Below are 27884 nucleotides of genomic sequence, written 5' to 3' on the forward strand. Positions count from 1 at the left end.
AAATTCCAGAATTAATTACCTTATAAGCAAGTAACAAGACACAAAGCAGAATTTTACAAATCTTATAAAAACTCTACCCGAAGCTGGAACTTTTTTTTTTTTTTTGAGCTGTTGTTTTGCTGAGTTTCTGGTCAGTATTTTGGAGGGTAAGTGGTGCTTTTGGGGTGTTCAAATAATGCACGAACCAGTCCTCAAATTTCAGGGAAATCGGCTCGCAAAGACTAGCTCAACCGATTTTAGAAACCCAAGAATTTAAAGGCGGTGTGGCTAAGGTGTTTGTGGTTTAGGTTTGGTTTTGGAAACTGATTTTGGGGTGCTTGGGGTGTGGTTAGGTAGTTTGGGGTCTTTGGAATTCAATCAAGATTGGAACTCAAGAGTTGGAAACCAATCAAAATTAGGAAACTCAATTTTTGGGAAATCAACCAAGATTTGGAGACTAATCAAGATTTGGGAACCCACCAAGAATTGGAAACTCACGATTTTTTTTTCTTTTTGGAAACTTGATTTCCTTTGTATGAGAGCCAATTCCTTCTCTTTTTTTTTTCTTTCGTTTTTTTTTTCTCTCTTTTTGTTTTCGGCTCTTCGAGGAACACAAATTCAGATCACACCAACAAGTTCAAGAAAACGGATGAAAGGCTATGCAAATTTCAAGAAGGCCCTAGTTCTTGATTTATTGTTCAAGAACTTTCAAAACAAGACTTGGTGGTTCAAGAACTTCAAGAATTTTGTTCAAGGAGCTCAAGAACTTCCCCAAACTATGTTGTGGTGTCTAGGTTTTGCAAGAACAACAACCAATACTCAAGAAATAGGCAAAACAGAATTTCAGCAATACTCAAAAGAAAATTCCAGCAATACTTTAGCAACTTGGACACTAAAACAATATAAGGTACGTGACTCTTTCTTTTCTTTTTTTTTTTTTTTTTCTTTAAACCCTAACAACCCAAACAAAAGTATAACAGACTCAAGAACAAAAGTTGGACAGAAAAACACAAAAGACAAACACCAAACAGATTTTTTTTTTGACTCGGATGAACAGTAACGTGAACAGTACGCTACAGTACGATGAACAGTAACGATGAACAGTAATCGCTACAATTTTTTTTTTTTTGACAAAAGACAACTAACAAGATATGAACAACTTCAATTAAAAGAGAATTAACCTGATGCTCTGATTACCAACTGATATAGGCAACCCTAGGGGAAGACCCTCCTAGAACCTCCCAACCTTGTAATTATCAGAGTTGGATCTTTTCTCCCAATAGAAATTGAACTCGATTGTTCTCATGAACTCAAGACCTCTGACACACAAAGGTAATCAGCAACCTTAAGCAAATAAGGATGGATGAAGCGACACCACGATTAGGGAACAAGCTAATCGATAAAGTCTGATTTGAATCCTAAGCCATAACTCAAGAATTCAAGAGTAAGTTCGATTAAGAATTTGAAGGAAAATTCCTCACGATTTCTGGTTGTAATAATCTGCCTTTTACTCTTACAAGAGGTGCCTTTTTATAGGCTAAAACTAGGGCAAAATCCGGCCCACATAAACCTGGAAGAGATTCGGTCCGCATAAAAGAGCTTAAAGAGCCAGCTCTTTAAGGCTTTCCGATAAGGCCCGATAAGTAATAAAATACTCAACGCCTAACAACTACTAAACGGGACAGTTTTAAAACAACTACCAACTAAGCTAACAAGTATGAGATCATTCTTTCACTTTAAACGTACAAGTGAACAAAGTAACTTCATGGTCCATCAAATCTTCAAACTTAGCTTGCTCCTTGCTTGTATGGTGAATGATCAAGGCTCGTAAAGCTTCCTTCACCCTCTTGGATCTTGATCTTGTCATCGGACCGCCAATGTGGACCAAAGGATCCTTGACCCAAGGTTGAAGTTAATTATTGCACACCCGTATCCGCATCACAATACATTAAAATACTATGTACCTCTTCTTCCGAAACACATTTTCTAATTATTCCATCTGCACAATGTTTGTAAAATAACGGTTCCTCCCAAAAATAATGTTTAGCATCATTTAAGAACTTTTTCCTTTGGTGAGAATTCAAATCACTTGATATCACTCCACTAACTACAAAGTTAACTAGATCATCATATCATGATGACTTATAAATTACCATTAAAAACTCATCTGAAAATTCTTCTTTAATGGATGAATGATCTTCTTGAGGCATATTCTCCAGTCTAGAAAGATTATCAGCGACTAAGTTCTCGGATTTTTTTCATCTTTGATCTCCAAATCAAACTCCTGCAATAATAAAATCCATCAAATTAATCGAGGTTTTGTATCTTTCTTATTTAAGAGATATTTGAGTGCTGCATGGTCGGTATAAATGATAACTTTAGATCCTACTAAGTACAATCTAAACTTATCCAATGTAAATATCACTGTTAGCAACCCCTTCTCTGTTGTTGTATAGTTGACTTGGGTTTCATTTAGCATTTTACTTGCATAATAAATGACATGAAGTCACTTATCATGTTTTTACCCAAGAACAGCTCCAACTGCAAAATCACTCGCATCACACATCAATTCGAATAGTAAGCTCCAATCCGATGATGCTATTATTGGTGCAGAGACAAGTTCTTTCTTCAACCTATTGAAAGCAATTAAGCACTCATCATTAAAGTGAAAAAAAAAATCTTTTGCAAGCAACTCACATAAAGGTTTAGCAATTTTGGAGAAATTTTTAATAAATCGCCAATAAAATCCCACGTGTCCATGAAAGTTTCGAATGTCTTTCATATTGGTAGGTGGAGGCATTCTCTCTATAACCTCTATCTTGGCTTGATCTACCTCAATACCTTGTGAAAAAATTTTGTGGTCTAGAATAATACTCTTACAAATCATGAAGTGACATTTTTTTCAATTGAGTACAAGATTTGTTTCTTCACATCTCTGCAAAATTATATCTAAATTGTTAAGACAATGATCATAAGTGGATCCAAATACAGAAAAGTCATCCATGAAGATTTTCATGATTTTCTCATTAAAATCAGAGAAAATTGCCATCATGCAACGTTGAAAGATGGCCGGTGCATTACACAGTCCAAAAGGCATTTTTTGAAATGCAAAAATGCCGTAAGGACAAGTGAATGTGGTCTTCTCTTGATCTTCCGGTGTAATGACTATTTGATTGTATCCTGAAAAATCATCCAAAAAAAATAAAATTCATATCCGGCCAATCTTTCTACCATTTGATCAAGAAAAGGAAGAGGGAAATGATCCTTTCTAGTGGTTGTATTTAGTTTTCTATAATCTATACAAACTCGCCACCCAACCACAACTTTAGAGAGAATCATTTCATCATTTTTACCACGTACTATGGTTATCCCCCCTTTCTTTGGCACTACATGAATAGAAGAAATCCAAACACTATCAAAAATTAGAAAAATTATACCTGCATCCAGCCATTTAAGAATCTCTACTCTTACCACTTCTTTCATGTTTGGATTTAATCTCATTTGAATTTCACCCACCGATTTAGAATTTTCTTCTAACAAAATCCGGTGCATACAAATAGTTGGACTGATTCCCTTGATATCAGAAATCGTCCATCCTATAGCCTTTAAATGCTTCCTTAAAACATGTAAGAGATTGCCTAGTTGTTCCTCATCTAGTGCAGAATTTACAATAACCGGTAATGTCTCTTTTTCTCCAAGAAATGCATATTTGAGGTGTTTATGCAGTGGCTTAAACTCAAGCCGTGGAGCTTGCTCACACGATGGTGGAGGTAGCCCTTTGCTCATCCCCAACTCCTCATATGTATTGCTCCTTTTGTAAGGAACCTGTGCCTGCAAAAATTGAATTTCTTCAACTTGTTCCTCTTGTAAGCCTACACCATTAAGACAAAGTTCAAGAGAATCATCATCAAGATTAACTTGACTCATCTCTAATGCCAATTCATCACATATGTCAACAGAATAAACATGGTCAATAAAAGAGGAATAATTTTCCACTTTACTCAAATCAAACTCCCCTTACTCTTCACCAATTTGGAACTTGAACTTACCACGTTTAACATCTATTATTGTACCTGCAGTGACCAGAAATGGTCTACCAAGTATAATAGGTACATTGATATCTTCCTCCATATCTAAAACAACAAAATCAACAGGAATAATGAATTTCTGTCTTTTAATGAGCACATTCTCCAATATATCCATTGGATGTCTAATAGATCTGTCAGCCAATTGCAAGAAAATGTTAGTACGTTTTAACTCTTTCAACCCCAATTACCTAGTCACAGTTAAAGGGATCAATGAAATACTATCATCAAAGTCACAAAGTGCTTTAGAGAATTCTACATTACCAAGTCCGGATTTAAAAGAAGAGTTCGAGCATAACCAGGTGGTGAGATTAGCAGAATGAGGCCCTCGCTCGCGTCCCGGTTAAAAAGGGAGTTTTGCATGTGTTCAGTAGGCTAAGAACCTATAGTAGCATACAAAGCTGCAAAGCTCTATTGTTACTTTTAAGAGAAAAGGGAGTCTTCTAACTCTTCTAGGACTATAAAAGTGCAAGGAACTGTGAAATTCCCTGAATCTTTCAACTTTGGTGGCAATTTATTTTGAACAATGGCACTACATTCTTCCGTTAATGCAATTGTCTCACTATCTACTAACTTCCTTTTCTTAGTCATTATCTCCTTGAGAAACTTTGCGTATGAAGAAATCTGCAAAATAGCATCAACAAAAGGAATGTTAATATGTAATTGTTTGAAAATGTTGACAAACTTCTCAAATTTTTTGTTATTTTTTGAAGGTTTCAATCTTTGTGAAAATGGCACCGGTGGAGGAATTGGTGTTGTATCTTTAATTTGTGGTTCATTTTCTTCCATCTTTTCTTTCCCTTTGATTTTCTTGCCATTTTCTCCTAATTTACTCAACTGCTTATTTTCTCTTCTTTCAAATTCTCTTTCACTTTTCGCTACAAGTTTCTCCCCCACTTCCTTACCACTACGGAGGGTTATGGCCTTCACATGTTTTCTTGGATTCACCTCAATCTTGCTAGGTAAGTCCCCTTGGTTGCGATTATTGACCGCATTAGCTATTTGCCCCAATTGGATTTTAACATTTCTGTACATATTGGTGAGTTGGTCCATCCTTCCCTCAATTCTCTCAAACCGTTGAGTAGTGGCACTGGCTAACTTTTCAATTTTATCATTTGATACATTTGCTAGTTTCTCAATTGCCAATTCCCAAGCTGGTTTGGACTCCGGAAGTGGTTGTTTCGGTTGAAAACTCGGTGGATTAATTGGTCTTTGTTGGTTCCCTTGATCCTTCCATCCAAAATTCGGGTGATTACGCCATCCTGGATTGTAGGTATTAAAGTATAGATTATTTTGGGGTGGACGGTTGTAATTGTTGAGATATTGAACCTGTTCGCTACAAGAACACATAGAATTATCATGATCTCCGCCGCAAGTAGTACAACATGCAACAACTACTCCTTGATTAGAGTTAGAACCAACATGCCTATTAAGCATCTTAACCACATTATCCATCTTTGCACTTAACATATTCAAGGTATCTACTTCCAGCATACCTGCGGTTCTCCTCGTATTACCTCGTTCGTTGGCCTATTAGTAGTTGTTAGCAGCCATTTCTTCAATCAATTGTTGAGCTTCCTCGGCTGTCTTTCCCATCAATGCTCCTCCCGCTGCCGCATCTACATGTGTCTTTGTTGGATAGGTGAGACCATTGTAAAATGTTTGGACCACTAGCCAATCTGGTAAACCATGATGAGGACATCTTCGTTGCAATTACTTATAGCGCTCCCAAGTTTCGTACAATGTCTCTCCTTCCTGTTGAGAGAAACTAGTTATATCCATTCTTAGTCTAGCAGTTTTTTCAAGTGGAAAGAATTTATTGAGAAAAGCCTTAGCTAATTCAGCCCAAGTAGTAAAAGTGTTCGGAGGATGAGATTGTAGCCAAACCTTGGCCTTGTCCCTTAGTGAAAATGGAAACAATCGAAATTTAATTGCATCATCACTAACACCATTAAATTTAATTGTATCACAAATTTCAAGAAATGTTGACAAATGAGAATTTAGATATTCGGTAGTATTACCTCCATATTGAGATTGTTGTACCATTTGAATCAGCGATGGTTTAATCTCAAAATTATTAGCATTTACCGTTGGCCTTGCGATGTTAGTTTGAGATCCTTGTGTACCCGGTAAAGCAAAATCTCGTAGAATTCGCCTATTTGGTTAATTTTCTGCCATTTCTTCCTCAAATGGTAACTCTATCAAGATTTCTTCTATCGGCTGCCAAATCTCTTGTTCCTCTTGATGTGGTATATGCCTCATTTGTCTCCGAAGTGTCCTCTCAATTTCAGGATCGAAAGGTGCAACTTCTCGATTTGATCGGTCTATACACTGCAAATAAAAACAAGAGAAATTTTGCAGTTTTAAATGTTCAAATCAACTATAAACAACTTGAATAAAAATAATGGAAATATCTAAATTAATAGAGATGATTAGCCCCTAATATTGCCGCTCCCCAGCAACGGCGCCAAAAACTTGACGGAATTTTTATATCAATGCAAGTTTATTTACGAATTTTACCCGTTGGACTGCAAGTATACAGGTCACTTCATAGTTTTGGGCTAATATCAGGTCGATCCCACAATGAGCAATTTAAACAAGTACTAGGCTCTTATTTTCTCTATTATTTAGACTTACGATAAATCTGAGCAAGAAGATTATAATGCTATTGTCTACAAATCTGGATTAATAAATTGAAAGATACAAATGGAGATTTCTTTACTAAAAACTTAAATTTAGGGATATAGATTCCACTTATGGCATAAACAACACAAATGAATAGATTTACCTCTTATTATTATTCTTGTTAAACCAGGGATTCATTTCTAATATTACCAAATCTCATTCTCATGATAAAATGGTCTAAAGTAGTTCAGTTTTTCCTATCTTCATGGTGAAATACTAGTTCTACTCTATTTTTCTTCATGAAATGCTAAGTAATCCACTTAAGTGTACCTCTATTTTCATGAACATACAACTTAAGCTCTACTCATGTGTTTCCATTGTTACTATCAATTCTCATTGAATAATAACAACTATAAACATCTTGACGTGCGCGGAGTATACATATACAATTAAACTCATCCTAATCAAGTTTTACATTTATAAACTCCTAAATACCCCACACGCGATTTATCGCAAGTATACGAATCGTGAGCGAGTATAGGGTATTAAGGGTCGATCCCACAAGGAAGATTGCAATTACCGGTACTACTAAAGCTTCTCTATTATTTAGACTATCAATGAATTATAACAAATTAAAACCTACTGAAATTATACAAGAAAATAACAAATGAAAGCTCCTTAGGTTGTGGTATCCCTAACTACTCATGCAAGTGTTATATTTGGATCATTAATTACTATATCTAGGCTAGTTATAGTGTAATTTCCTTAAACATGTGAAACCTACTTTCGTAGTGAATCAACTATACTCATAACTAATCCATACCTATTTTCATGGTTATGAAATTAGCTACAAGTTCATTTCTTCAATGAAATTACATGAAATGAATCACTAAAAACCACATAAGTGCACCTCTACTTTCGTGAGTGTACTCCCTATGTTTAGCACTTCTTGAACTAGTGTTAAATCTCAATTTTCATTGCAGAAACAACACCTTAGATAATCACAATTAATGGTACCAGATTAATCATGATTTCAAGAGCTAAAGTGCTAAATAACTTGCTCAAATCATAGCAGTCAAATAACCAAATAATAAACACTAACAATTATAGAAAGTTCAACCAAACCCAAGGTATAAACTTTAGAAACACATATTGAACACAAAATCCAGAACTTGTATATTAACTAAATTTGGAATCAAATACAAAAGATAAAGAGTTTGGAAGGAATACAACCCTTGTCACATGAGCTTTCTTCCTTGCCTTCTTCATCCTCCATCTTCATCCTAATCTAGATAATAAACAAGAATGGAAAGCTACACTACTCTATACTAAGCTAATCTAACAATAAGAGAATGGAAAAGCTACATTTTTGCAGACTCCAAGCTTCTCTAGTATATTTCCTCTCTCCTCATAGACCTCAAATGTCTCTACATATAAGCTGATGAAAAGTCCTTCCCTTACCAGTCATAAATTTCTGCTATGACTCTCCACTTTGATTCTCCAAATCTGGATTTGTTAAGGGAGTCAAAAATAATGGCTTTTGACTTGGAACCTTGGCTATATCTCTTCCTTATGTCTTCTGAAGCATGTGCAGCCTACGTTTTCTCTCCAACTCTAGCTGGAAAGTAGTGTGAAGATGAGAAAAATGGCTGAGCAAATTACAGAAATTCGGCTGCCATACACGTTTTTACTTTTGACCTCACTTCAACTGCATTTTTCTCCATGATGAAGGCCGAACTGGCTTTTGTGCAAAACACAAAAGTTGTAGCCCTTTGAATTAGAGTTCCAATGCTTCAAGAATCATCTAATTTGGAGATCGGTGGACTGAGATATGGTCAAAATACCATAGACTGGTCAATTCTGGGCTTCAGCTTTCGACCATCCAGATAAGTTTCTGTGTTTCGACCTTTTGACCAAGAAAACGGCTGAATTGGACTTTGATGTTTTCATACCAAATGTAGATATATCTCTTAGCTTCAAAATGGTACCAAGATCACCTTGATCCGATCATTGTAACTCCTGATATAGTCAAAATACGAAAATGTGTCTGAGTTGTGAAAGCTGACTTTTCTTGATTTTTGTCCTCAAATTGCATTTCTTCCTTTTACACTTCATATTTTATTTTCACAACTTTAATCCATCATCAATAATCCAAATATATTCTCAATGCACTTCATTTGATGATTGAATCATTAAACCTACAAAATATGAAGTTTTTACCATAAAAATCCATAAAATGCAATGTTTAGCCACTTTAACATAAAATGTAGTTTTTTACCAAAACCTTAGTTATTCTAGTTATAAAACTAAATAATCAAACCAAAATTAACTAATAAAACACACTAAAAAATACGTAAAATAAACTCTTATCAGGCATAAACAACACAAATGAATAGATTTACCTCTTATTATTATTCTTGTTAAACCAGGGATTCATTTCTAATATTACCAAATCTCATTCTCATGATAAAATGGTCTAAAGTAGTTCAGTTTTTCCTATCTTCATGGTGAAATACTAGTTCTACTCTATTTTTCTTCATGAAATGCTAAGTAATCCACTTAAGTGTACCTCTATTTTCATGAACATACAACTTAAGCTCTACTCATGTGTTTCCATTGTTACTATCAATTCTCATTGAATAATAACAACTATAAACATGCTATTGGTGATCAAACAATAACAAGTAATTACAACTATATAAATAGACAAGTCAATACAAGATACAACAAATGTAAATCACATTCAATTCATATCATTTAGCCATAAGTTTCATCTACTCCCTAGATAAAGAAGTTTAGCTGCTCATGAATGATATAACAATCAAACTCACAAGTTTATTAATGCAAAACATCATAAAGTACAAGAACAAGAAAGATAAAAGAAAGCTTAGCCAAGTAATGGTGAAACTCTCAAATTTCTGCTATGTCTTGTACAAGATGATTACAAGTGAAATCTCCAAGTGCTTCCTCAAGAACCTCTAGCTAGAGAGAAACATGTAAGAAGAAAAACTAGCTACGTATGGTCCTCCTCTAGCTTCTCCTTCCTTTTCTGCATAAAAGGTGGTAGAAAGGCACTTTCTTCTCCTTCATGATTCTAACAACTCAGATTTTGTAAAGAAAGTCAAAAGAAATGTTGTTTTGACTTGTCAATAACTCATTTTGTCTTCCCTTTTGTTGCAGAAGCATGTGTCACCGAATTCTCTCACTCAAGATAACTGGAAAGTTGTGTGAAAAGTGAGAAAAAACGGCTGTGTCACTTGCAGTACAGAGAGGCAGATCCGAGTCTCGGATCCGAGGAGTGAAAAAAGTTCCGAGCTCGGATCATGGAGGATCCGAGGCCTTTCTATATAAATCCGAACTTACCTCGGATCCATTACTCCAAAAGTATAGACGAGGGCTCGGATCGCCCTTTGTTTACTCGGATCCGTGCTTGTCAATTTCCAGATTTTCACTTCTTTCCTTTTTCTTCATTTTTGTTCCTAGTTTCTTTTGTGCTTTATCCTCTTGACGATCCTTACATTTCCTTCATTTTGTGCATGAATTTCATATATCAATATCCTTCACAATTTCACAAAATTAATGCATTAATCCACTCATTTATCAAGTTTTGAACACTTAAACAATATTTAAGCAATTATCACCAAAAGAGTTCAAATATGACTTTAATCTCCTCAAAATATACCAAAAGTTCATGCCAAACTTGTACAAAATATATGTTAAATATTCTCTTATCACTAATTACTAATATAAGTTTCATATTCTATACTAATTTGTATCTATCAATGCAATGTGTACTATGTAATGTAATTGTTAATGGGATTAATCTTGAATATCTAATAGTGTCTACACCAACAAGCATGGATGCATATTACATGTGCCAAAATGAAAGATTAAATTCAACTAAATTGAGAATATGCACATTTATCGATACCACTACTATACATTATTATAGTGTAAATAATATCAAGGGATTTTCTAATGGATGTGCATACTAACAATTATTACCCTACCTTACATTTATATACTTTTCTTATTTAATCTTACCTACCTTCCTTTATATTTCTTTTCTTTCTCTAATTAATTTTACATTTCCAAAAATATGACATCTAAAATATGTCTTAATGAAGTTGAGTACCCACAGGGCACCTGTTAGACAGACCCTAAAATTAATCCTAATTAATTAATTAACATAAACAGAGAACTTGTAATATCTCACGCTATCTCCTTACAAAGGAAGAGTCATCAAAATGCACATCCAAAGATATTACTTACCTTCTAGATGACTAGTACTAGATTATGTTATATTACATGTGACATAAACACTTGCCAAATGAACTACTTGCCTAATGTTGGTTTAAAAACTATTTTCAACATGAACTATTCCCTTGCTTTCTCGAAGGGCTGCTACAAAGAGTCTTTGATAACAACCAATTACAATATTTTACTTACACTTGATTTAGTATATTAATAGAGGCATATATGCATGGCAATTATACGGTACCCCACACGGTTTGATTATTGCAGTTTTAAACAACTTATTACACAGTATCGTAATTGATGTTTTTCAGACTATATTACAAAGTGGTGATTGAAATTCACCAGTTAACCGAATTTTGATGGTTGTCCAAAACATAGAAATTAGTACAGCAAAATTAATTATTAAGCCTCGCAAGGTCACAGATAAAGGTGTATTGTCTTTATGGCTCACTTTAAGTGGGTGCATTGAACCAAGCAAGCGGATATATGGACCAAGAAAGGGCCTACATTTGGGGGGAAGATTTATGAAAGGAGGGATTTTTAGAAAAATGATGACATTTATGCACATGTTTTTGGTACCAGATAACTTGTCGGATATATATATATTTTAAAAGCAGTAACTAATTTCTTTTCAAGGATGTTTGTGCTAAAAAAGGAGAAATGTATTTTATAACAAGTTTTCGAGCATACTATTTCCTTGTAACAATGATAAAATCTTATTTTCAGAGCAAAATGGCCTGAAGGAATCGATATGCCAACCAGACTATTTTAGAAATACATAACTACTTGTAGTAGTTCCGAGCTAAACTATTCGACAAAAACTTAATTCAGAAACCTCGATTACGAATATTTGGATTTCATATCACAAGTCAAGCAAGAATTTGTGCAGAATTGGCTACACTTAGTAGAAGTTCATTAGGAACCGTAAAAGTTGCATCCTTAAATAGGAAAAAAGGAAAGCATTTAATGATTTTAGATGTGACGCTTAATTTGCAACATCACAAAAGTGAAAAGATGACACTAATAACAGGATAGGGAGAGTAGACACGAGAAGATGATACATAAGCAGGTAAATCATGAAAAGCATCGTGATTCTAGTTGGGCTGTGGGAATCGTGGTTCAGCAACTGCAACGAGAGGTTTGGCAAGGAAACCAGCATCCTCGCACTCTGCTAAATCGATTTGCGAATGACCAGATGGAATCTTCTAGCTAAAGCATTGAAGAAGTCTGGCCAGCAACATCACAGTGAGCGTGGAACCCAAAAGGACACCTGGACATCCACGTCTTCCGGTGCTGAAGGAAAACATATTTAATTCTGGATCGTTGAGATCCATTCTAGCATCCTCCATGTCCTTCATGTGGCGCTCAGGCTTGTACTTCAGCGGATCCTCCCAGATTCGAGGATTACGGCCAAGTCCTGGACGGCTGAGGATAACATGGCTACCTTTGGGGATGAAGTAGCCACCAACGAAGGTGTCCTGAGTAGATACATGAGGAACATTAAAGGGTGCTAATGGATGCAGCCGAAAGGACTCTCTTACGCAGGCCTTCACATGTTTCAGCCTCGGAAGGTCAGATTCTTGAACAAGTCTATCCTTTCCAACCACGGCGTCTAGCTCTTCTGTGGCTTTTTGAAGCATTTCAGGTTGATTTAGCATCTCTGCTAATGCCCATTCCACAGCATTTGATGGATTATCGACTGTCGCAAACATTAATTCCTGTCGAGCATGCATCATAGCAAAGTTAAAAGTGAAACTAATAATCCTTATTTTCCAAGTCCAATAATCGACTCTGACCGAACAACACCATATTGCAAGTTGCATTTTGTTGGTGATTAGGGCTTATTGAGATTCCATCCTTTTCTAATTTCTGCTAATCAACATATATGGTCAGAGCGTGGCTGATGGGCTTGAGCACACATAAACCACATCATTAAAACGTGAGCGAACAAGATGATGTCGTCTTATGTCACCTTTTGTACGTCATTTGATGTGGACATAGTTTACCTGAATGTTTCACAGCTTTGAGTCTGCAAGCAGGATTTTAAGTTTTGGAGTGTGGCCCCTAGGATTGATTTTGTACTTATGTGAAAGGGCACTAGCTGATAAGGAGCTAAAGTTTGATTTACCTCATTTGTTTAAGAAATTGTTTATGTAACCATGCAGCAGGATAGAGGATTCCTTACAGTAATTTGTGCTCTGATCTCCTCAGTTGTTAAGAGGGGTCTGCCGTTGCTATCTTTGAGCCTGATTAGGACATCAAGAAGGTCTTCTTCCTCATTTTTCAAGCCACTCTCCCACATTTTAATCCTTTTTTTCAATTTCGGGATCTTGGTGCTTTCGTACACATGCAACGGCCTCAGTAAGAATCTTTCGGTGGCCATCAAAATCAAAAATCTTCATCCAGGGTATGTAATCTGATAAGCTGAATGCATACAAATAAGCAAGGATTTTGAAGAGTGCATTGATATGTTCAACTTCCTCAGCACCTGGTCCTCCATCTTCCATTCCTTTCCCGAAGAATCTCTTGTTGAAAATCATCTTTCTAATCACATTTCCGCAGTAGTGTTGCGTAACCAATCTTATGTCCACTAGCCCACCAGTGGCATTGTCCTTGCACTGATTGTAAACGTAATTAACCAAATGATCTGCTTCCTCTGCCCGCTTGCATTGAAGCCATTGGTGTTTAGCAGGTGAGAGGACACTGGAAACGACCATTCTCTTCATTTTCTTGTGCTGATCGCCCAAAGGTGAAAGGCCGGTTGTCAAGAATCCTCCACTACAAAGCTCTGCAGACATACAAACAGGTCTGCTGGAGAAAATCGAATCTTGTTTCTTGCAGAACTCTCGAGCGAGCTCAGGAGAAGTGACTGGATTGACATGAACACCAAAAATGCGGATACATGCGATTTCGGTATTCAAATCATCCATGACTTTGCATATCCATCGATTTGTTGGTCTATTTCTCAGCATTTGGAAAATGCAACCAAAGAAAGGCAAGGGTTTTGGGCCAGGAGGCAGTGGGAATCGAGGTTTGTTATTATTCAGACAAATAGTTAACCATTTGTCCATCTTAAAGATCACCAACAAAACCAAAGCCATGAATCCTGAGAAATATGGGATCCATGACATTGAGGTAAATCCCAAGCTTGAATCAACACGAAGATCGGAAGTGTAATTCATGACTTCTTTCTTAGGGTTGCTTTGAGCTTTTGGTATGTGAGAGGTATTGAGTGTTTGCAATTCCCGTTGATGGTTTGTAAAGAGTGCAATTCTGCGAGCTTTTATAGGAGAAATTTGTTGGTAGCATTAGGTATCTATGACTTTGCAGTAGCTCCCACATTGGACTTTTGGATACCATTATTTTTTTTTTCCACTTAGGGTTATTCCAACTTTTTGGATAGACTAATCCCCTAAAATTGTGTAGAGTCTTGTTCAAGAATACGCATTTTCTTTTTTTGTGGTTTGTAAAGATTAGCCTTAGTTTTTTTTTTTTTTTGGATATATATATATCTATTTTAAAAGCAATAACTAATTTCTTTTCGAGGGTGTTTGCGCTGAAAAAGGAGAAACGTACATTATACCAAGTTTTAGATCATGCTATTTCCTTGGAACAATTGTAAAAATCTTATTCTCAGAGCAAAATGGTCCGAAGAAATCAATTGCCAAACAGATTATGTTACAAATACATGACAACTTGTAGTAGTTCCAAGCTTAACTGTTAGAGAAAAACTTTATTTATTAGGTGATATTCTGAAATCCACCCTACACTTTGTTAGTGGATTGTTATATTTTAATAGAAAGGAAAGACACGAAATAATAAAAGGAATTTCGTAAAATTTCCTAAGAAACTCTTCATATTGAAACTTACCATCTCTAGTTATTGCAATCAGAAACCCTGATTACGAATATTTGGATTTTATGTCACAAGTCAAGCAAGAATATGTGTAGAATTGGTTACACTAAGTTATATTAAAATTAGAAATTTTCTGTTTTTCCATTTATTTTTTGTTTATTGTCTGTGTATTAGTATATAATTAAAATCTAATTTAGTTAAAAAGGCACTCTTTTGGTTAAAGTAAATTGTCGTACCTTCAAATAGAAAATTTTCAATCATTTCAATTTGTTCGACAAGAAATGCTTTTAAGATATCATTACTATGATAAGTTCTTTACCTTAAAGAATGAAAAAAAATTGTTTTAAAAATTTTATCCTTTGGATCTTACTTAGGATGAAAACAAATTTTAATTGGTTACGCAGAATATAATACAATAAGAAAATGAAGAAAGTTGTTGCAGGCAGAGGATGTCTTTCAGTTGTTCATCCTGGTTCACTGCTCCTCATCATTGGTGCTTCAGAGTAAACGCAAAGTCGTAGCTATTATAGTTGAATAATGCAAGACAATATGATTATTGTAATGAGAAAGACAAGACAATGTTTGTTAAGGAAGTGTTAAATATTCGAATTTGTTGGGTTTGTGGGCCAGCCTATTTGTGGGCCAAATCACAGAACCAAACACTTTTAGGTTTAAGTCAAAATTTGACTTGGACAAAAACGAAAAAGGGGTAGCAGCCGCAAGAAGCAATTGGTCTTCGTGTGAGAAAAAGTGTCAGCCGTCATCTTCTTCCTTGTTGAGAGAAAGACGAAGAGAGAGAAAGAGTAAATAAGCTATAGAGAGAAAGAAACTTCAAGGTCTTGATTGGAGGGTGATTCGAAATCCGATTGAGATGAAATTTTATCCACGTGATCCTCTCGTCAGGCTCTATTCGTCTACCGGTTTAGATTTCGAATTTCCTCTTCGTTTGGTAATACTTTTTCAAACCCACTTCTTTGACAGTTGTAATTTTCGGGGGTGATTTTGTAGCAATTTTGCATAGTTGGTATTGGTGATATTATTGTCATCCGAATATTTCGGGTAGACCTGTGTATTCCCATTATTGTGATAATGGAGATTTTGACTGGATTAGGTTCTGTGGTTTTTCCCAATTTGGATTTTTCACGTAAAAATCTTGATGTCCTGTGCCTTTATTTTCCTTGCATTTTATTATCACTGTTGGTATTATAACTTGGTGATTTGGTTTATTCCTATTTTAACTGGTACGTGGGGAAAGAGAAATTTTTCCTGAACTAACTCTGATATTGTGTGCCTGGACCGATACCCCTTTCCCAACTGAATTTTAGAATGCCTGGTGTAGTGGGGCAAATTTCTCAATAGCCACGTGTCAGTTCGGACATGATGACCTGTCAGCTCGGCCAACCAATCTACGGATGCCACGTGTCAGCTCGGATGCTGTGGTAGGGCAGCTCAGTCAGAGCAGCTCGGACATAGAAAGTATCAGCTCGGCTGTTTCCACCGCCTCGCAAGTCATGTGGGCTTAATGGGCCGCACCTCCCAAGCCTTTCGGGATCCACGGGAAAAACCCTAGCAAGACTCCCCCTTGACTAGGACTCAAAATCCTATAAGGAAACTCCCTCCCTCCAGCCTATAAATATAGCACCACACAACACTTCAAGGGACACCATCTACAGTACTCTATACTGTTACCTTACTCATAAGCTCTACTGACTTGACCGTCGGAGCAACTCCGGGGACTTCAGCCCCGCCGTTGTTCTTTCTTTGCAGGGCTGCCTGCTCAACTTCCCCCTCACAGCTCGGCTACACTCAGCCAACCCGGCCCGTAGCAGCTCAGCTCGGACTGTGTCTTTAGCTCCCTGGCCAGCTCGCCAGCTCGCTCCCTCTCAGCCCGTCGTGGGAGTTACTCTGGGGAGCTAGCCCCCTTCGTTTATTTTTCTCTCTGCAGGACAGGTCGTTCGTTCTCTCCCTGTCAGTTCGGCCCCTCAGCTCGCTCCCACTCAGCTCGCTCAGCCCGTGGCAGCTCAGCTCGGATCTTGTTTTTGGCAGCCGCATCAATTGGCGCCGTCTGTGGGAAACACGTATAATTCTTCTCTTGCGAATCATGTCAAGAACTAGGTCTCAGAGGAACACTGACGGATCCAAGAGGACTGAACGAAGTGGCCCCCAAAACCCCCATCGGGGTCCGACTCCTGGAGACGAGGGGACGGGGCTCTCACGAATCCCGCCTGAACAGCTGGTTCAGACGGTGGCGGAAAACCTACCTACCTTCGAGGCAATCATGAACTATCTCAAAGGGCAGACGGGAGGTCATCATGACCAGGAGCCTAAGGTCCAAGGAGTGGAAGGAATTGGGCAATCAGAATCCCGAACGGGAAGTCCTAATCCCCGGCCGAAGCGGGCGTGCAGGGAGCTCATGCATGAACAGATCGAGGTCAGGGAGCCTTCCCACAAGAACTCTCGAACTGAGCACCCGGAGCCCTTCCGAAGGATTTCAAGGGGAGAGCTCTCCCCACGGAAAGAGCAACACCAGGTATAGGACGAGCTGGACCTACTGTTGGACCCTGAAGCGGACAGGTACATTGCTTCCCCCTTCGTGCCCGATATTGAGGACTACCCGCTGCCCGCGAAATTTAAAATACCGAGCATGAAATCTTACGATGCAACCACGGATCCGGAGGATCATCTGTTCGAATTCATGACGCAAATGCACCTGCAAACGGCTGCGGATGCGGTCAGATGCAAGACCTTTCCAATGTTCCTGGAGGGAAATGCGCGCCAGTGGTTCCAGGGACTACCCCCCAGGTCAGTTCGGTCCTTCAGCCAACTTGCGCGACTGTTCTCAACTCAATTCATTTCGTCGCAAGTCTTTTCCAAGAGCACTGCTCACCTGATGACAATCCATCAAAAGCCTGAGGAGTCGCTGCGGGGATACATGGTGCGATTCAACAACGAGTCTCTCCAGGTTCGAGATCGGGACGATAAGGTCGTCATGGCCGCCTTCATTAACGGACTGCGCAAGCAGAAACTATACAGCGAGTTCGAGGAGAGACCTCCCAAGTCAGTTCGGGAGATGCTGAATCGAGCTCACGAGAAAGCTAATGCAGAGGAAGCCAATCGCTTGAAAAGCAGCCCAGGCCGAGCTGACCGAAGACACAGTTGAGGCCGAACAGGCCGGAGAAGCTGCCGAGGTCACACAGGTCACAAAAGCAGCCCAGGTCGAGCTGAGGCCGAACAGGCCTGAGAAGCTGTCGAGGTCACACAGGCCGAGAGAGCGGCCAATGCCGAGCTGACCGGAGACACGGCTGAGTCCGAGCAGGCCGGAGAAGCTGTCGAGATCACACAGGCCATAAAGGCAACCGAAGCCGAGCAGATCAGAGGAGCAGCCGAGGTCAAACAGGCCGAAGAAGCTGCTGAGGTCGGACAGGCCAGAGAGGCTGTACAGGCCGAAGAGACCAAGGGGGTTGCCGAACAGGCCATCCCAACCTGGATATTGTATATCGGTGGAGCATCAAGCACGGGTGTGGAGTCGGGCTCCTCCTAATCAGCCCTACGGGGGAAGAATGGGCTTGCGTCTTGAGGTTCGAGTTCAATGCCTCCAATAACGAGTCCGAGTATGAGGCTCTTTTATTAAATCTCGCTCACTCTGTCCATACATGACCTGAGTTGTTTGGCATAGCTCTGAACAAGTTAGAGGTCAACTCGTGCATGTCAGGTCGCGCATGCGTCTATCTTTTCGCGCAAATGTATGAACTATTTTGCATTAGTTGAAAGTCAGATCGCGCGCCAGCTCGGGGTCTGCTCGCACAAGTGTATTTAGACAGTATGATAAGAAAGACATGGATGAAAAATTTTGCTAAGTATAGAAGAAACAAAAGTCTATTCAGTTCACAAGAGTCTATTTACAAAGGAGGAGTTCATACAAAAAACGGACTGATCCTACTCAGTTCGGTCTTACAAGTTGCTCGAGCAAGGGCCGCAATCTTGAAATCATGGGTCCCACACCGAACTGACTCGTCGTCTCGAAACTTGGTCCAGACTCATGCGACTTTTCGATGACTCTAGACTCAAAGGGGGGCTAGTGTAGTGGGGCAAATTTCCCAATAGCCACGTGTCAGTTCGGACATGATGACCTGTCAGCTCGGCCAACCAATCTACGGATGCCACGTGTCAGCTCGGATGCTGTGATAGGGCAGCTCGGTCAGAGCAGCTCGGACATAGAAAGTATCAGTTCGGCTGTTTCCACCGCCTCGCAAGTCATGTGGGCTTAATGGGCCGCGCCTCCCAAGCCTTTCGGGATCCACGGGAAAAACCCTAGCAAGACTCCCCCTTGACTAGGACTCAAAATCCTATAAGGAAACTCCCTCCCTCCAGCCTATAAATATAGCACCACACAACACTTCAAGGGACACCATCTACAGTACTCTATACTGTTACCTTACTCATAAGCTCTACTGACTTGACCGTCGGAGCAACTCCGGGGACTTCAGCCCCGCCGTTGTTCTTTCTTTGCAGGGCTGCCTGCTCAACTTCCCCCTCACAGCTCGGCTACACTCAGCCAACCCGGCCCGTAGCAGCTCAGCTCGGACTGTGTCTTTAGCTCCCTGGCCAGCTCGCCAGCTCGCTCCCTCTCAGCCCGTCGTGGGAGTTACTCTGGGGAGCTAGCCCCCTCCGTTTATTTTTCTCTCTGCAGGACAGGTCGTTCGTTCTCTCCCTGTCAGTTCGGCCCCTCAGCTCGCTCCCACTCAGCTCGCTCAGCCCGTGACAGCTCAGCTCGGATCTTGTTTTTGGCAGCCGCATCAATTGGCGTCGTCTGTGGGAAACACGTATAATTCTTCTCTTGCGAATCATGTCAAGAACTTGGTCTCAGAGGAACACTGACGGATCCAAGAGGACTGAACGAAGTGGCCCCCAAAACCCCCATCGGGGTCCGACTCCTGGAGACGAGGGGACGGGGCTCTCACGAATCCCGCCTGAACAGCTGGTTCAGACGGTGGCGGAAAACCTACCTACCTTCGAGGCAATCATGAACTACCTCAAAGGGCAGACGGGAGGTCATCATGACCAGGAGCCTAAGGTCCAAGGAGTGGAAGGAATTGGGCAATCAGAATCCCGAACGGGAAGTCCTAATCCCCGGCCGAAGCGGGCGCGTAGGGAGCTCATGCATGAACAGATCGAGGTCAGGGAGCCTTCCCACAAGAACTCTCGAACTGAGCACCCGGAGCCCTTCCGAAGGTTTTCAAGGGGAGAGCTCTCCCCACGGAAAGAGCAACACCAGGTATAGGACGAGCTGGACCTACTGTTGGACCCTGAAGCGGATAGGTACATTGCTTCCCCCTTCGTGCCCGATATTGAGGACTACCCGCTGCCCGCGAAATTTAAAATACCGAGCATGAAATCTTACGATGCAACCACGGATCCGGAGGATCATCTGTTCGTATTCATGACGCAAATGCACCTGCAAACGGCTGCGGATGCGGTCAGATGCAAGACCTTTCCAATGTTCCTGGAGGGAAAGGCGCGTCAGTGGTTCCAGGGACTACCCCCCAGGTCAGTTCGGTCCTTCAGCCAGCTTGCGCGACTGTTCTCAACTCAGTTCATTTCGTCGCGAGTCTTTTCCAAGAGCACTGCTCACCTGATGACAATCCATCAAAAGCCTGAGGAGTCGCTGCGGGGATACATGGTGCGATTCAACAACGAGTCTCTCCAGGTTCGAGATCGGGACGATAAGGTCGTCATGGCCGCCTTCATTAACGGACTGCGCAAGCAGAAACTATACAACGAGTTCGTGGAGAGACCTCCCAAGTCAGTTCGGGAGATGCTGAATCGAGCTCACGAGAAAGCTAATGCAGAGGAAGCCAATCGCTTGAAAAGCAGCCCAGGCCGAGCTGACCGGAGACACAGTTGAGGCCGAACAGGCCGGAGAAGCTGCCGAGGTCACACAGGTCACAAAAGCAGCCCAGGCCGAGCTGAGGCCGAACAGGCCTGAGAAGCTGTCGAGGTCACACAGGCCGAGAGAGCGGCCAATGCCGAGCTGACCGGAGACACGGCTGAGTCCGAGCAGGCCGGAGAAGCTGTCGAGGTCACACAGGCCATAAAGGCAACCGAAGCCGAGCAGATCAGAGGAGCAGCCGAGGTCAAACAGGCCGAAGAAGCTGCTGAGGTCGGACAGGCCAGAGAGGCTGTACAGGCCGAAGAGACCAAGGGGGTTGCCGAACAGGCCATCCCAACCTGGATATTGTATATCGGTGGAGCATCAAGCACGGGTGTGGAGTCGGGCTCCTCCTAATCAGCCCTACGGGGGAAGAATGGGCTTGCGTCTTGAGGTTCGAGTTCAATGCCTCCAATAACGAGTCCGAGTATGAGGCTCTTTTATTAAATCTCGCTCACTCTGTCCATACATGACCTGAGTTGTTTGGCATAGCTCTGAACAAGTTAGAGGTCAACTCGTGCATGTCAGGTCGCGCATGCGTCTATCTTTTCGCGCAAATGTATGAACTATTTTGCATTAGTTGAAAGTCAGATCGCGCGCCAGCTCGGGGTCTGCTCGCACAAGTGTATTTAGACAGTATGATAAGAAAGACATGGATGAAAAATTTTGCTAAGTATAGAAGAAACAAAAGTCTATTCAGTTCACAAGAGTCTATTTACAAAGGAGGAGTTCATACAAAAAACGGACTGATCCTACTCAGTTCGGTCTTACAAGTTGCTCGAGCAAGGGCCGCAATCTTGAAATCATGGGTCCCACACCGAACTGACTCGTCGTCTCGAAACTTGGTCCAGACTCATGCGACTTTTCGATGACTCTAGACTCAAAGGGGGGCTAGTGTAGTGGGGCAAATTTCCCAATAGCCACGTGTCAGTTCGGACATGATGACCTGTCAGCTCGGCCAACCAATCTACGGATGCCACGTGTCAGCTCGGATGCTGTGATAGGGCAGCTCGGTCAGAGCAGCTCGGACATAGAAAGTATCAGTTCGGCTGTTTCCACCGCCTCGCAAGTCATGTGGGCTTAATGGGCCGCGCCTCCCAAGCCTTTCGGGATCCACGGGAAAAACCCTAGCAAGACTCCCCCTTGACTAGGACTCAAAATCCTATAAGGAAACTCCCTCCCTCCAGCCTATAAATATAGCACCACACAACACTTCAAGGGACACCATCTACAGTACTCTATACTGTTACCTTACTCATAAGCTCTACTGACTTGACCGTCGGAGCAACTCCGGGGACTTCAGCCCCGCCGTTGTTCTTTCTTTGCAGGGCTGCCTGCTCAACTTCCCCCTCACAGCTCGGCTACACTCAGCCAACCCGGCCCGTAGCAGCTCAGCTCGGACTGTGTCTTTAGCTCCCTGGCCAGCTCGCCAGCTCGCTCCCTCTCAGCCCGTCGTGGGAGTTACTCTGGGGAGCTAGCCCCCTCCGTTTATTTTTCTCTCTGCAGGACAGGTCGTTCGTTCTCTCCCTGTCAGTTCGGCCCCTCAGCTCGCTCCCACTCAGCTCGCTCAGCCCGTGACAGCTCAGCTCGGATCTTGTTTTTGGCAGCCGCATCAATTGGCGTCGTCTGTGGGAAACACGTATAATTCTTCTCTTGCGAATCATGTCAAGAACTTGGTCTCAGAGGAACACTGACGGATCCAAGAGGACTGAACGAAGTGGCCCCCAAAACCCCCATCGGGGTCCGACTCCTGGAGACGAGGGGACGGGGCTCTCACGAATCCCGCCTGAACAGCTGGTTCAGACGGTGGCGGAAAACCTACCTACCTTCGAGGCAATCATGAACTACCTCAAAGGGCAGACGGGAGGTCATCATGACCAGGAGCCTAAGGTCCAAGGAGTGGAAGGAATTGGGCAATCAGAATCCCGAACGGGAAGTCCTAATCCCCGGCCGAAGCGGGCGCGTAGGGAGCTCATGCATGAACAGATCGAGGTCAGGGAGCCTTCCCACAAGAACTCTCGAACTGAGCACCCGGAGCCCTTCCGAAGGTTTTCAAGGGGAGAGCTCTCCCCACGGAAAGAGCAACACCAGGTATAGGACGAGCTGGACCTACTGTTGGACCCTGAAGCGGATAGGTACATTGCTTCCCCCTTCGTGCCCGATATTGAGGACTACCCGCTGCCCGCGAAATTTAAAATACCGAGCATGAAATCTTACGATGCAACCACGGATCCGGAGGATCATCTGTTCGTATTCATGACGCAAATGCACCTGCAAACGGCTGCGGATGCGGTCAGATGCAAGACCTTTCCAATGTTCCTGGAGGGAAAGGCGCGTCAGTGGTTCCAGGGACTACCCCCCAGGTCAGTTCGGTCCTTCAGCCAGCTTGCGCGACTGTTCTCAACTCAGTTCATTTCGTCGCGAGTCTTTTCCAAGAGCACTGCTCACCTGATGACAATCCATCAAAAGCCTGAGGAGTCGCTGCGGGGATACATGGTGCGATTCAACAACGAGTCTCTCCAGGTTCGAGATCGGGACGATAAGGTCGTCATGGCCGCCTTCATTAACGGACTGCGCAAGCAGAAACTATACAACGAGTTCGTGGAGAGACCTCCCAAGTCAGTTCGGGAGATGCTGAATCGAGCTCACGAGAAAGCTAATGCAGAGGAAGCCAATCGCTTGAAAAGCAGCCCAGGCCGAGCTGACCGGAGACACAGTTGAGGCCGAACAGGCCGGAGAAGCTGCCGAGGTCACACAGGTCACAAAAGCAGCCCAGGCCGAGCTGAGGCCGAACAGGCCTGAGAAGCTGTCGAGGTCACACAGGCCGAGAGAGCGGCCAATGCCGAGCTGACCGGAGACACGGCTGAGTCCGAGCAGGCCGGAGAAGCTGTCGAGGTCACACAGGCCATAAAGGCAACCGAAGCCGAGCAGATCAGAGGAGCAGCCGAGGTCAAACAGGCCGAAGAAGCTGCTGAGGTCGGACAGGCCAGAGAGGCTGTACAGGCCGAAGAGACCAAGGGGGTTGCCGAACAGGCCATCCCAACCTGGATATTGTATATCGGTGGAGCATCAAGCACGGGTGTGGAGTCGGGCTCCTCCTAATCAGCCCTACGGGGGAAGAATGGGCTTGCGTCTTGAGGTTCGAGTTCAATGCCTCCAATAACGAGTCCGAGTATGAGGCTCTTTTATTAAATCTCGCTCACTCTGTCCATACATGACCTGAGTTGTTTGGCATAGCTCTGAACAAGTTAGAGGTCAACTCGTGCATGTCAGGTCGCGCATGCGTCTATCTTTTCGCGCAAATGTATGAACTATTTTGCATTAGTTGAAAGTCAGATCGCGCGCCAGCTCGGGGTCTGCTCGCACAAGTGTATTTAGACAGTATGATAAGAAAGACATGGATGAAAAATTTTGCTAAGTATAGAAGAAACAAAAGTCTATTCAGTTCACAAGAGTCTATTTACAAAGGAGGAGTTCATACAAAAAACGGACTGATCCTACTCAGTTCGGTCTTACAAGTTGCTCGAGCAAGGGCCGCAATCTTGAAATCATGGGTCCCACACCGAACTGACTCGTCGTCTCGAAACTTGGTCCAGACTCATGCGACTTTTCGATGACTCTAGACTCAAAGGGGGGCTAGTGTAGTGGGGCAAATTTCCCAATAGCCACGTGTCAGTTCGGACATGATGACCTGTCAGCTCGGCCAACCAATCTACGGATGCCACGTGTCAGCTCGGATGCTGTGATAGGGCAGCTCGGTCAGAGCAGCTCGGACATAGAAAGTATCAGTTCGGCTGTTTCCACCGCCTCGCAAGTCATGTGGGCTTAATGGGCCGCGCCTCCCAAGCCTTTCGGGATCCACGGGAAAAACCCTAGCAAGACTCCCCCTTGACTAGGACTCAAAATCCTATAAGGAAACTCCCTCCCTCCAGCCTATAAATATAGCACCACACAACACTTCAAGGGACACCATCTACAGTACTCTATACTGTTACCTTACTCATAAGCTCTACTGACTTGACCGTCGGAGCAACTCCGGGGACTTCAGCCCCGCCGTTGTTCTTTCTTTGCAGGGCTGCCTGCTCAACTTCCCCCTCACAGCTCGGCTACACTCAGCCAACCCGGCCCGTAGCAGCTCAGCTCGGACTGTGTCTTTAGCTCCCTGGCCAGCTCGCCAGCTCGCTCCCTCTCAGCCCGTCGTGGGAGTTACTCTGGGGAGCTAGCCCCCTCCGTTTATTTTTCTCTCTGCAGGACAGGTCGTTCGTTCTCTCCCTGTCAGTTCGGCCCCTCAGCTCGCTCCCACTCAGCTCGCTCAGCCCGTGACAGCTCAGCTCGGATCTTGTTTTTGGCAGCCGCATCAATTGGCGTCGTCTGTGGGAAACACGTATAATTCTTCTCTTGCGAATCATGTCAAGAACTTGGTCTCAGAGGAACACTGACGGATCCAAGAGGACTGAACGAAGTGGCCCCCAAAACCCCCATCGGGGTCCGACTCCTGGAGACGAGGGGACGGGGCTCTCACGAATCCCGCCTGAACAGCTGGTTCAGACGGTGGCGGAAAACCTACCTACCTTCGAGGCAATCATGAACTACCTCAAAGGGCAGACGGGAGGTCATCATGACCAGGAGCCTAAGGTCCAAGGAGTGGAAGGAATTGGGCAATCAGAATCCCGAACGGGAAGTCCTAATCCCCGGCCGAAGCGGGCGCGTAGGGAGCTCATGCATGAACAGATCGAGGTCAGGGAGCCTTCCCACAAGAACTCTCGAACTGAGCACCCGGAGCCCTTCCGAAGGTTTTCAAGGGGAGAGCTCTCCCCACGGAAAGAGCAACACCAGGTATAGGACGAGCTGGACCTACTGTTGGACCCTGAAGCGGATAGGTACATTGCTTCCCCCTTCGTGCCCGATATTGAGGACTACCCGCTGCCCGCGAAATTTAAAATACCGAGCATGAAATCTTACGATGCAACCACGGATCCGGAGGATCATCTGTTCGTATTCATGACGCAAATGCACCTGCAAACGGCTGCGGATGCGGTCAGATGCAAGACCTTTCCAATGTTCCTGGAGGGAAAGGCGCGTCAGTGGTTCCAGGGACTACCCCCCAGGTCAGTTCGGTCCTTCAGCCAGCTTGCGCGACTGTTCTCAACTCAGTTCATTTCGTCGCGAGTCTTTTCCAAGAGCACTGCTCACCTGATGACAATCCATCAAAAGCCTGAGGAGTCGCTGCGGGGATACATGGTGCGATTCAACAACGAGTCTCTCCAGGTTCGAGATCGGGACGATAAGGTCGTCATGGCCGCCTTCATTAACGGACTGCGCAAGCAGAAACTATACAACGAGTTCGTGGAGAGACCTCCCAAGTCAGTTCGGGAGATGCTGAATCGAGCTCACGAGAAAGCTAATGCAGAGGAAGCCAATCGCTTGAAAAGCAGCCCAGGCCGAGCTGACCGGAGACACAGTTGAGGCCGAACAGGCCGGAGAAGCTGCCGAGGTCACACAGGTCACAAAAGCAGCCCAGGCCGAGCTGAGGCCGAACAGGCCTGAGAAGCTGTCGAGGTCACACAGGCCGAGAGAGCGGCCAATGCCGAGCTGACCGGAGACACGGCTGAGTCCGAGCAGGCCGGAGAAGCTGTCGAGGTCACACAGGCCATAAAGGCAACCGAAGCCGAGCAGATCAGAGGAGCAGCCGAGGTCAAACAGGCCGAAGAAGCTGCTGAGGTCGGACAGGCCAGAGAGGCTGTACAGGCCGAAGAGACCAAGGGGGTTGCCGAACAGGCCATCCCAACCTGGATATTGTATATCGGTGGAGCATCAAGCACGGGTGTGGAGTCGGGCTCCTCCTAATCAGCCCTACGGGGGAAGAATGGGCTTGCGTCTTGAGGTTCGAGTTCAATGCCTCCAATAACGAGTCCGAGTATGAGGCTCTTTTATTAAATCTCGCTCACTCTGTCCATACATGACCTGAGTTGTTTGGCATAGCTCTGAACAAGTTAGAGGTCAACTCGTGCATGTCAGGTCGCGCATGCGTCTATCTTTTCGCGCAAATGTATGAACTATTTTGCATTAGTTGAAAGTCAGATCGCGCGCCAGCTCGGGGTCTGCTCGCACAAGTGTATTTAGACAGTATGATAAGAAAGACATGGATGAAAAATTTTGCTAAGTATAGAAGAAACAAAAGTCTATTCAGTTCACAAGAGTCTATTTACAAAGGAGGAGTTCATACAAAAAACGGACTGATCCTACTCAGTTCGGTCTTACAAGTTGCTCGAGCAAGGGCCGCAATCTTGAAATCATGGGTCCCACACCGAACTGACTCGTCGTCTCGAAACTTGGTCCAGACTCATGCGACTTTTCGATGACTCTAGACTCAAAGGGGGGCTAGTGTAGTGGGGCAAATTTCCCAATAGCCACGTGTCAGTTCGGACATGATGACCTGTCAGCTCGGCCAACCAATCTACGGATGCCACGTGTCAGCTCGGATGCTGTGATAGGGCAGCTCGGTCAGAGCAGCTCGGACATAGAAAGTATCAGTTCGGCTGTTTCCACCGCCTCGCAAGTCATGTGGGCTTAATGGGCCGCGCCTCCCAAGCCTTTCGGGATCCACGGGAAAAACCCTAGCAAGACTCCCCCTTGACTAGGACTCAAAATCCTATAAGGAAACTCCCTCCCTCCAGCCTATAAATATAGCACCACACAACACTTCAAGGGACACCATCTACAGTACTCTATACTGTTACCTTACTCATAAGCTCTACTGACTTGACCGTCGGAGCAACTCCGGGGACTTCAGCCCCGCCGTTGTTCTTTCTTTGCAGGGCTGCCTGCTCAACTTCCCCCTCACAGCTCGGCTACACTCAGCCAACCCGGCCCGTAGCAGCTCAGCTCGGACTGTGTCTTTAGCTCCCTGGCCAGCTCGCCAGCTCGCTCCCTCTCAGCCCGTCGTGGGAGTTACTCTGGGGAGCTAGCCCCCTCCGTTTATTTTTCTCTCTGCAGGACAGGTCGTTCGTTCTCTCCCTGTCAGTTCGGCCCCTCAGCTCGCTCCCACTCAGCTCGCTCAGCCCGTGACAGCTCAGCTCGGATCTTGTTTTTGGCAGCCGCATCAATTGGCGTCGTCTGTGGGAAACACGTATAATTCTTCTCTTGCGAATCAT

General features: G+C 43.4%; 1 non-coding gene and 1 pseudogene across 1 annotated transcript; one reads left to right on the forward strand and one right to left on the reverse strand.

Moving 5' to 3' along the window:
* Positions 1 to 5748: 5748 nt before the first annotated feature.
* Positions 5749 to 5855, forward strand: LOC113705159 (small nucleolar RNA R71). The gene has a single exon (XR_003451806.1). It is a non-coding gene; the product is annotated as a small nucleolar RNA R71 (small nucleolar RNA).
* A 6296-nt stretch (positions 5856 to 12151) lies between these two features.
* Positions 12152 to 14128, reverse strand: LOC113702999 (tryptophan N-monooxygenase CYP79A68-like; annotated as a pseudogene).
* Positions 14129 to 27884: the final 13756 nt, after the last annotated feature.

The sequence above is a fragment of the Coffea arabica genome, chromosome 8e (assembly GCF_036785885.1).
Source record: "Coffea arabica cultivar ET-39 chromosome 8e, Coffea Arabica ET-39 HiFi, whole genome shotgun sequence".
Taxonomy (NCBI): Eukaryota; Viridiplantae; Streptophyta; class Magnoliopsida; order Gentianales; family Rubiaceae; genus Coffea; species Coffea arabica.